The following is an 11,631-nucleotide window of genomic DNA, read 5'->3' as shown; positions in this document are numbered from 1 at the left end:
ACCGTGTATCGCTGTCAAAGGCCATTATCGCGACCATTAATCATGTTTTAATGACTCTACCGTCTGGCGGTCAACATGAATTCAATTCAACACGCGCGAAAACCATAGGCCTGTCCAGTTTTGCAAAAACAAATGCATACGCTGACTTATTGTTAATGTTATAGCATCATCTTCATCATTTCAACATGTGTGGACCGAACCTATGATACGTTACCTTCTCTCATTGTGGGGGGAGACAGAATACAAAGACAACTGGACGGCACCCGCCGAAACAGCGGTATTTACAAAGAAATAAATGCAAAGATCAAAAAAAAATTTAGGGGAAAGCTGACGGTGACACAGGTCACCAATAAACTGAAGTATTTGCGCAGGGAGTACAGTACAAGTGCGTGAAGCGTGGTTAGAAACGTAAATATTGCGTGGCATGATGGGATATAGTGAAGAATGTTAGTAATTAGTTCATGTACACTTGCCATATAGCGAGAATAACGAATTCAGAAGGATTGGAGCCGTTTGTAAATGTGCATAATCGTCGCTGCCTGTTTACGGGTACGCGAAAATGCTAGGCCCCCCAATGTGCACATCCTAGGCCTCAGCCTCGCATACGATTCGTAGTAGAGACAAACAATAATATTGTCGATAAATTACTGACTGGAAAGGTTAGATATGTAATAATATTTATTTTAACTGTACATGTTTATTCCATACACACTAATTATTTGTTGAACACATTTTCTTTGAAATGTTCGGTATAAATACGATCTTCGAGTACGATCGCCGATCGTTTACAAAATGGCGTACACGCTAGTATTCGAGCCCAACGAAATGGAGGTACTTTTAGTTCCCAGAGTCGGATTTGCGTCCCAGCTACTCGATTTTTTATCTTAATATTTGAAATTATAGATTATATATTTTTACAGCAGGGATTTCAAATGCGTTAATGATCAAATTTTTTTTGGGTTTCAATTTAACGATTTACTAGGGTACAAAATCGTAAAAATGGTCTAGCACGAAATGTCCGTTAAATTACACTTTATAGTTCGGGTCAAAATACACCAAAAATATTTCACTATATTGTTCAACTACTTTTAAACATATTTCACTATTATGTTTGTTTTGTTAAGTAAGTTATTAGATGAATTAACGTTTCTTCAAACACAATCAAATTTGACTAATTTGAAATAATTTCGAAAAATAGGGCGCCCTCTCCTAGCCGAAATTCGACACGATTTTTCCAGTGGCTTTCCTACTGCAGTAATTATTAAAGTTTAGACAGTATTAAAGGAAAGTTTTAAGTTCAAGTTCAAGTTCAAGTTCGATATAGTAAAATTGTTTCCAAGGTCCTTGCGCATCTACAAAAAAATACCATAGGACTGGGTCTACACCGAAATATGATTCATAAAATACATCATAAATGAATAAACATCTACATAAAAAATATAGAGAAATACGCACAACACGAGTATTGCCATTCAACTTGTATGATTAGTCATATATTAATATTGATAACATAAACGCCTAAGAAAACACACTTACTGGTTAAAATCAGATTACCCTTAATGAACAGAACGTGAGAAAAATAGGCCTAATTAAAAAAACGCACTTAAGTCGGTCCAAACGAAGGACACGACATGTTCCCCCTCCACACCCCACTTAAGCTCTATCGCGGCCCCAGCCCTTAAAATCACTCTAGGGCCCTCAGGAGCCTCATGCCTCTTAGTTACGCCACTGGAATAGCATTATATAGGCCTAGATCTGTTAAATGATTGAAATAAAACGTTTAATGGGTTACTGTATAGAGTGGGAAATATGGTCAGGTATTTTGAAAGTAACATTTGACGTTTCGCACACACACACAAATAAAGCTTAATCATTGCGTACTTAATTGAGTAATGAGAACCGTCAATCCGTCAATCATTCCATCAGTCAATGCCAAAGAAAAAAATGTACTTGACTGGAACAGGCGAGCGCTATCAAGCGGTATTCTAATCTACCTGACATGCAGTCATACAGTTTATTTTTATGCAGATGTAAATGTAGTCCGCGACGCATGTCATCACCTTGACTTTATAGGAAGCGTTCATTTGCGTTGAAATGAAGACTTAATGCTGACGGGTTAAGCTCGACGACGCGCACGCATTCAATGCTTTCTGATGCATTAACAACAAATATTCGTGTGTGGAGGTTATAATCCTATATATTGTTGGTAGGATGGAATTTCATACCTAACCACCAAGTTTGGCTCATTAAAGATCAATATACATTCATACAGATAAAAATGTTCTGACGTGTTTCTTTCCATCGTTATCATAATTTTGAATACGTATTACATTTATTTTTATCTACTTTTTTTTATTTATTCATCCACACGATGCTTCACACGAACTAAATTTATATCAATACTGTACAGGGTTATGGAGTGCAGTTGATTTGGTGGTAAAGAAAAAAAAATATTGCGACACGTCTGACAGGAATTGAAGCCAGTACCCTGGGATTGGTTGGAAGGCAAGCATCTTAACCACCAAACTATTCAGTTCCACTTCAACTCCACTTTACGATATTATATTATATACTATATATTAATATTATAATATATTAAAGTGGGGCTCAATATATTACGATATATAAATAGTATATTAATATATAATTATATGTCTTTAATGCCAACCAAAATCAATTTTAAAAAGAAAATAAAAATTGAATTGCTCATTAAAAAAAAAAAAAAAAACAGGGTTTGTTTGCAATAAAAAAAAAAAAAACGTTTTCAATTATTGACATAGTATTCTCTATGAAGAGCCTTTACTTTGCTTCTAGAAAACTGAAGTTTAACGCTATACAAAGTAAAATGTCAAATGAGATTTTATTAATTTTTTTAAAATATTAATACTGTACCGTATTTGCAGTAGGTGTGACTATGTAGTACCGTACCCTGTATAATACAGTGTTGCTGTGCTATAATATTTTTTTTTATAAAAAGTGTATAAATATAAGAACAAAGTAAGAACGTTGAGAGCCTGAAATCGGCCAAAAAATAAGAACAACGAGTCTGGGAAAAACTTTACTGGTTCTTTATAAAAAAAAATGTATGAAAATCAACAACACCAGCAACATTTACAGTAACAATCTAATCTATCTTAAATACAAGAGCAATATTGTGATATTGGGCTGCTGTATAATCTTTACAATCAGTCAACCTGAAGAGCCATTTTATACACAATCTACTTGTCTTACCCATAAAGAATACACTGTTCTGATAGTTAAAAAAAAATTAAAACCTGATAATCTTTATAAAATTTCACTAAGCCTACAACTGAATTACATATTGGAAAAGGCTGTTCACTCCGTCTTAAAAATGATCCTATAAACCTGAACATCCACGGAGGTAGGCCTACACATACCAAGGGGTTAAAGGTGCATCTATAAAACGAGTTTAAGACACACATGTTATATTGATCACACCAGAGAGTTACAGAGACAATCACAAGATGTGAACATTAAATGCCGTTTTTAGAACATTAGAAAACAAGTGTAACAGCCAGTGAAACCAGGTAAACCAAAAAAAAATATCTTTTAAAACATCAGGTTTCAGAAGGAGAGAGAAAAAACTTATGATTTTTATGCAAATGAACCATCATTTCTCCAAAACAGCAAAATAAAGTGAAATTATGTAGACGAGAACATTCGTATTTTCGTAACGAGTGCAAAGGTAGGTAAAGCCTGAAGCGAATGAAATTGAAACATTGCGTTCAAAAAAAAATGCTTATTTATTTTTAACCCAAAATGAACCACCATTTCCCAAAAGCAGCAGAAAAGAAAAAAAATACTTCAGAAATAATAAGCAATTGTCAAAACACGCTTATCTCTGCTTTGAAAGATTCGCTTGCGTTTTCATGACCTCACCTAGATTCTATACCGTATATCCGGTAAATTCCCTTTTGGGTCACGGAATCGGGATGCTAAAGGCACTCGGCACTCATCACTGGGTGCACAGCTATAATGAATAGTACTGTAATGTCTTGGTCTAATAGAATGTGAAGCGTACATCTATAAATACAGTAGAGACAGGGTTGTTTTTTTTCACGATGTGCTACAAAAGGTTTCTGTCAATTAAGCCTGTGATTTACAATAGCATAGAGTACATAAGCATTGCAACATTGTATAGATAATATATAGACTACAGTAAAAATGTACAAAAACAAAAGTATTTCTTATCTTATAGCCAACATTATTGGAACAAACCTATGCAAAATGGCATGACAAAAAGAAAGATATCCCTTATATGTAAGTCTACCGGTTCTATTATTTACAGATGGTTTTGATGGATTACCATCAACATTTCAAGATGTAGGTCTATGTATTCATAAACTTTTTTTTTTCTGGCTGAATTCACCTGAGGAATTTGATCAAAATATAGGGCTAAACAAATTAAAGCTGAGATATAATTTCAAATGAGAATTTTAAAAAATCCAAAAAAAATGACCGAAAAGTTAAGGCAGGGGCACCGCAACTATAATATCGGCGCCGGTCCTGGTGTTGGAACAAGTTTTCTCGAATATGGACCATAAACCGTACGCCCTAATGACTGTTACACACAATTGCCCCATGTGCACTTTAAGGACCGGAATCCAGTACATGAGTGCTCGTCCCCCACCCCCTTCAGTCAAGCCGAAAAATAAAAAAAGAGGGAGACAAATTTTAGTTAAAGAGAGGAAAGAGGAAAAAAGAGTGCACCCATGAGTTCAGTGGCGATCCAGCAGCCTTTAAAACCCCTAAATTGTCAAAATTTTCGGGGACTTCACCCCTGGACTACCTTTTAATCGAAGCTTGACCAAGCCCACTTTCCTTTCGTCGGGTAAATCTGACCCCTCGTCGGGTGCATCGCACCCCCCCCCCCCGTCGGGCCCCCCCCCCCCCCCCGTCGGGTAAATCCTGGCGCCACCCCTGGTACTACAGTATGCTTTTTAAATATAGAAGGCAGTTGACATTTGGACACCTAAGTTTAACTCCAGCCAAGTGGGACTTCGGTTGTATTCATAAGTGTTCTTGTACTCTAGGGAGTGGAATACCAGCCAAGTGGGACTTCGGCTGCACTTCGTACATTTTTTACTACAGTATTTCTGAACATTAAAGTGCAGGTAGAAACGTTGCTTCCGGACTTGACTACTGGGCATCGTCACACCCACTTTTGAATGGCTATACTGTACTTAATTATTGTAGGTCTAACTATTGTTGGCAGAACAAGATACCCTACCTGCCATCAGTCATATTTCTCCAAACCATTTTAACAGCCTCTCCCTTCGTTTTCATGGTAGATCAGGCTTAAGTACGGAATCTGAGACTCCTGACTGAATACAATACAGTATAATTAAAACACTAATATCTGTTCATTACAAGTGTTCCCTTTATTCTGATCCTCGCATTTGGAACAAATTGCCTAATAATCCGAGTTTAGTTTAGTTTTTTATAAATTTAAAATTTACCTGTATGCCTCATACTTCCTTAAACTGTTTACATGTTACCTTTTCTCCAGCGCTACGATCTTAATTTAGCGGCGCTATATAAATACACAGCATGTTGTATATATGTATCTGATAAATTTTAGAAAGTTGATACGTTTATTAGTCAGATTAAAATGTCTTTGGGAAGTAAATATGAAACATATTTATATTTTACGATTTTTTTAGGAATATAAATATGTCTATCCCTAGTTTGGGCCCTGTCCAAAGGTACGGAAAAAAAAATTTTAAAAAAGTGTTGAGCGGTAATAACATGTCATGCCACTTCCATAAAAAAAAATGGATATAGAATTATGGTACTGATATCTGAGCGAGGTCTTCAACCACAACTACCAAATACTTAGAAATATTTTCTTGATTTTTGATGTAAATGAAGCATGAAATTCAACTTGGAGACAAACATTATGCATATGCCATCATAACTCAGCTGATACGTAGAGACACAGGTGCATTTGGGTATCTATATTCATAATTGGCATTCATTTACCTCCAAAGTCTCCATATTCCACTAATAATTGGCTTTGATCCACGGAACGACCGGAAAACTTTCCAAATTCTCAGTTCCGTTATTTAATGGCAACTGGAAGGGAGTGGACTCCCAGATCATATGGTCAAAAATTAAAATATTTGGTTAGCATTTACAGCATCAGAAACAAATTTTAAATTCAAATTGTTCTTATATGTGATATTTAAAGGCAGGCTCCGGTAGAAAAAGAAAATGTTTGTTTAGTATGTTGTAAAACTGATTTTTCTAAGACACACGACACTGAAAGGGTGTTTGAGAAAAATCTTGGGAACTGTTTACTATCTATGTGTATCCTATTAACCAGTTAATATACGATGGTCTGCGGTACAACTTATCATTTTTTCTCCAGAACCTGCGTTTAAAAGGAATGAAGTTAATTATCTGGAATCGTTAGTCTTTCAAAATAAGTACTATAATAATAATATTGACATTTCGCCTAACTCGAGGATGCTAGAGAACTGTTGGTAAATAGAACAATTTGGATGTTGCAGGATGCAAATGCTTATAATAGAAAATGTGACATCAACTAACATCAGTTATATTACAAGGATTTGTATTGTTTGTGATGATTCTTCTAAACTGTTCTAAACTGTTTAGTTATTATATTGTTAATGGCATTAGTATCATTAACATTATTGCAATTTGTTTACATCTTTATTCGTTCAGATTTTTTAGGTGTTTCTCCGCTTTTAGCATTCTTTTTATTGACAGTTTCGATGCATATTATTCTAAATATTTTATTTTTTAGATTTACTTACTTGTATCAGTTTCCTTTTGATTACCACCGAATATGATATTGATAATTTTCTGAGTGCAGATTAAGATTTGAGCAATCAACAACCGACAAACCGTTGACAAACACTTCAATACAAATAATAGTGTTTATATTGATATATGCAAAAGATCCATCTATTTTCGGCAGACGACTAAATGCTTTAATTGATTGAACATACTTTTGTTTACCTGCGTTGAAAAAGTACCGGTATCATATTTTCGTAAGAAAAGGTTTATAAATAAATGACGGATGAGCATTTGAAAATTTTCCAAAATTGGCGAAGCTATCGAGAAACATATGTTTGTATTAATTATAAAGAAACTGAAATAACATAATGTTAATAAATAATAATACTGAAGATGTTCTATAGAGCTGTCATGAGTGTATTAACTGTAAATATTATTAGGGCCTACATTTTTTGCGGGATGTCATGTGAAAATAAAATAACAATTAGAAAAAATCAAGGAACGTGCAGGCAAAATTATTTGTGCTGACGTACTAACTAATAAAATGAAGGAAATTTTTAATTAAACTGATCATGGATGTCCCTACACCCACTATATGAGTAGGTACTATGTTCTAACAGATCGAGCATCAGACTAGAGACATACCGTAATCCTTTTAGAAAGTAACTTGTGCTAATAATTTAACTTTTTTAATTTGTAAACAATAGTTACTATACTAAACAACTTTTTTGATACTTTTTATTTTTATATGTACTTTTTATTGAAAGTTATGCGTCTTTATTGAGCTTGTCAACAAACCAATTTTCCCTTTTTTGGACAAATACAATTTCTGTATGCTGTATTCTGTAATAATAAAGTTTGCGATAACATCATACCAAACTCTTTTGTGCTTACTGTATACCAAAATGACCGTTTTACATATGATGAAATGAATCAAACGATACGGAAACTGAATGATTAACTGATTGATTGCCTTTAACTTCAAAACTTTTTATTTTTTGGGAAAAAATATTACGCTAGGCTGTCCAAGCTGTGGGTTTATTTTTCAATAATTTACTGTCAGTGCCATGCGCAGTCAATCAACCTGGTTGAAATTCTGAATCGCATTGTTTCATAAATTAAATCGTTGTAAACAAGCCGCTTTTGGATATTTAATACGACTAGACTGGTTATCAGCTGTTAACAAGTGAAATCCCTACATTTGAAAGAATCCAGAAACTCAAACAAAAATTTAACCATTTGGCGATTTATAACTCCCAATAGGCCGGGCTCCAGGTGAGACATAATCTATAAAACACTCAATTGTAATTATTATAATATTAAAGCTGTCCCACGATCGCACCCTTGGAAGCAAATTCATGGAAAAGATTGAAGTTCTAGAGTAGACCCATAGGGGCGTTTAAATCATCTAGAGGAAACAGTTACACGTTTATAACCTATTTACAAGAGTCAAAAGAGTACAGTACTGTATGGCAGTACTGTAGCCTACTCTCGTATAGCTATAAAGAAATACATCTTACATTTTAAATACATGAAATAAAAATACAACAATGGTGAGCAAGCTAGTAGAACCCATTCAACCATTCAGTATAGGTTGTGCCGGTGAATTAAAAATGTAAAAACATTTTAAACATTACCGTACACTAGACCAACATTTTTAATGGTCTATGCAAAAATATGGAAACGGGTTTTTTTATGCGACTGCTAATAAACGAAGAGAACATTTTATCGTTTTAATTTTCAATTTAAAGTTGATACGCATATTAAAATTTAACCTATTTAGGCCTATCAATATATGTATTTATTATAAATATAAATTAAAACTTTATATCTCTGGATAAAACAAAGGAACTTACGTTTTAAGCTTTCGACTATCACTGTAGCAAGATGGAAAGTTGCGTTATAGGGATTGTGACGTCAGCGGTGAGGCCGGTGGGCCTGGTCCTGGTCCCCCCTCCTATTTATTGTTATTACTTGTTAAAGTTAATATAGCATATAAACTTATGCACACAGGCATAAATAAAATTAAGTTTATTAACTAATATTCATGCTACTGTAACCTCTTTAATGTATAATAGTATTAGCAAACATTCTATTGAAACGTATGTCTAGATATATAAGTTAGGATATATCAATTAGGTTGCGGCCCCTAGTCATACTCGCTAATAGTGGTGCTGCGGACACTGTACACTGGCATCAACGAAGAAGTGGTAACCCAATTACAATAGGCTTAGTGTAGAAATACATAGGCCTACATATTTTGTAGAAATAAACAGTACATTAGTAAAATACGTGTATTTTTTATGTTTTGTGTGTGTATGTGTGGGTGTGTGGAGGTGTGTGTGTGTGTGTACGTTATATCGTCTAACTTGTAAGTTGTGAGAGTAAATTCGGCCTGAGTGTCCAAAGTTCAAAGAGAGAAATTATGGAGTACTATTCAGTGGCGGACCCAGCAATTTTAAATAGAGGGGGCCCAGAGAGGGGCTTTCACAGATGGGGGTCTATACATCCTCAGCCCCAAAATGGTTAGGGCTGAGGTAAAAATATTTATATGGCACTTCTAGATAGCATGCAATGGCACTCTTAGACCCAAAATTTGAGTAGAATTTCTTGTTTTCTAAATGATTTTTTTTAATTTTGAAAAATTTAGGGGGGAGGGCGGGCCGACTGGACCCCTCCTTAAATTCGTCACTGCTATTGCATCATAATATTCCAAAAGTAAGCCTACGAAATATGTTGCCATGCCTAAACCTCTCCTGGAAAGAACTAGAAAGTCAACAATCTGTTCTCATGTGAATTGCAACACATAAAACGATATGGGTTATGAGATAAAAGTAGCACAAAAAAAAAAATTATATCCAGCAGGACACACTCTCACGAGCCTAACGATATTGTACCCTACATTAGCCGAGCTGAAGGGCATAATTATGAGAAAGTAGAATAAGCTCTAAATGTTTGAATTTGTGAAAAGGAATCCGAAAATTATTCTGGACCGCAGTCCAGACATTATAGCTCCTACTATAACAAATGATATTGGCCATTATCTCCTCAACTGTACTCTTAAACAAGCCTGTTTATATTCATTGTACGACGCGGTAAATGTCGTGTTCGGAGAAAGCCTAAAATAGTAGTGTTAAATCGTTTTTGCTCGACAAAGTGTTTTTTTAGAAAGACTGTCGCGTGGACCTACCGAGAAACAAATAACTTGGCTTCTAAACGAATGCAATATATCACCCGTCTTAAACACTCGGTCAGATTCAAACGAAGCCGCGGGTACATCAAAAGTTCTAATACCCTCACGACAGCAATAAAAAAGATATATAAATAAATTTCAGGTCGTGAAATTAGATTGGAATCCGCCTTCTGTTTTACGTCCACTCAAGACAAGTTCACGTGCTCCTGTAAATTAATTGCATTCTCATGCAGGTACCTATCAGCTACAGACAGTATTGTAATGTCTTGGAAAATGATACTGTATCTTCTGCTCTGCCTAAAACGATGAAGACGCAATATCTGCGCAGCGCATGAGGTTTGTGGAAGACTTATTAAAACATGCGTAGCGCTTTCACATACATGCCAAGTTCGACAAATTTTCAGGCGCGATACTTTTGTTCTAATAACCCCTCCCCTGGGAGAGTGTTTGGGAAATTCCCCTCGCCACAAAATGATTTTCCCTAGATACCCGGAAATGTATTTGCTAATTGTATTTTTACAGCTGAAAATTTGTTAGGAATCCTCATTTTTTTTAATTGAAAATGCATATTTCTACTGTCCACATCGAACCTATCCCACTGACATGAGCCGCGCGTGACGGCTAGCAGTGTGTTCGTGATCCTATTGATACAGTTAGTTTTATCTGATCTAGTAAGAGTAATATTTTAAATTTTACTGACCATTATCGGAAATTATCAACTAAAGAATACATGAGATACCATAAAAAAAATTGTAAAATTATTATACTGTAATAATGAAAAAATCAGAAAAAAAATAAAAAAATAAAAAAAAAAAATAAAAAAATACACATTTTTAGTTCGAGCCGTGCTCTTAATGTGACATGTTGTCAAGATGTGCCATGTTGTCAATTTGGCCGCTTGAAACATTTCTGAAGACAGATCAAACAAATGTGCTGGTTTGTTGGTTGTTGCCAACTTAATTGTAAGATTCTCTGTGAAATTTATATCGGACATGATTTACTCTGCCAGAAAACTGTAACACGTGCAACGAACTCGGCCCGCGATATTGTAGTTAGCTTCTTGATTTTATGAGAGTGTTACTTAAAATGGAAAGCCAACTTAACCCTGGAGTAGTGCGCCATTTTGTTGAGTTCGAATGTATAATAACAAAACCAATCCTACTTTAAGTATAGTAGGCCTAGATAATGAATATTTAGCGAGAGATCTACAAATCATACATATATTTTTTATTATAGGCAATATTACATTTATGCATGAGATTTTGATCCTTAAGCGTGAGAGCGCGAGACAGACCTCGAAAGCCTTGGCGTGTATGCTTTCATGCAGAAAACATCACTACCACCATAAATGATTATGTTAATTCTGTTATTATCATTATTATTATCATCGTAATCATTATCAACATAATTTATATTTTCACCTTCAACATAATCAATTAATATCATCATGATCATTATGATCATTAGTAATAACCATCACCATTATCATCATCATCATCATTATAGATTTTTTCGATTTGTTTAAATAATTATTAAACCAACAAAGGCAGTTTCATTCTAAATTCATTCTAATGTAATGTGGCTCTGTAATCATTAGTGGTCGTGGGACTAGTTTGGGCCCTACCTAAGCTGGTCGAACGTTTCGTTTGGGTCTA

At 34.8% G+C, this 11,631-nt stretch overlaps 1 protein-coding gene across 1 annotated transcript in view; it reads right to left on the bottom strand.

Annotated features, from left to right (window-relative positions):
* LOC117120344 (secreted frizzled-related protein 5-like) overlaps nt 1–11,631 on the bottom strand; it is a 31,459-nt gene that overhangs the window by 7,346 nt on the left and 12,482 nt on the right. The window lies entirely within an intron of this gene.

This window comes from Anneissia japonica, unplaced genomic scaffold (assembly GCF_011630105.1).
Source record: "Anneissia japonica isolate Jap-2015-1 unplaced genomic scaffold, ASM1163010v1 scaffold284953_len930413_cov181, whole genome shotgun sequence".
Lineage (NCBI taxonomy): Eukaryota > Metazoa > Echinodermata > Crinoidea > Comatulida > Comatulidae > Anneissia > Anneissia japonica.
Note: the sequence above shows the minus strand (reverse complement) of the source record. Positions and strands in the feature narration are given on the sequence as shown.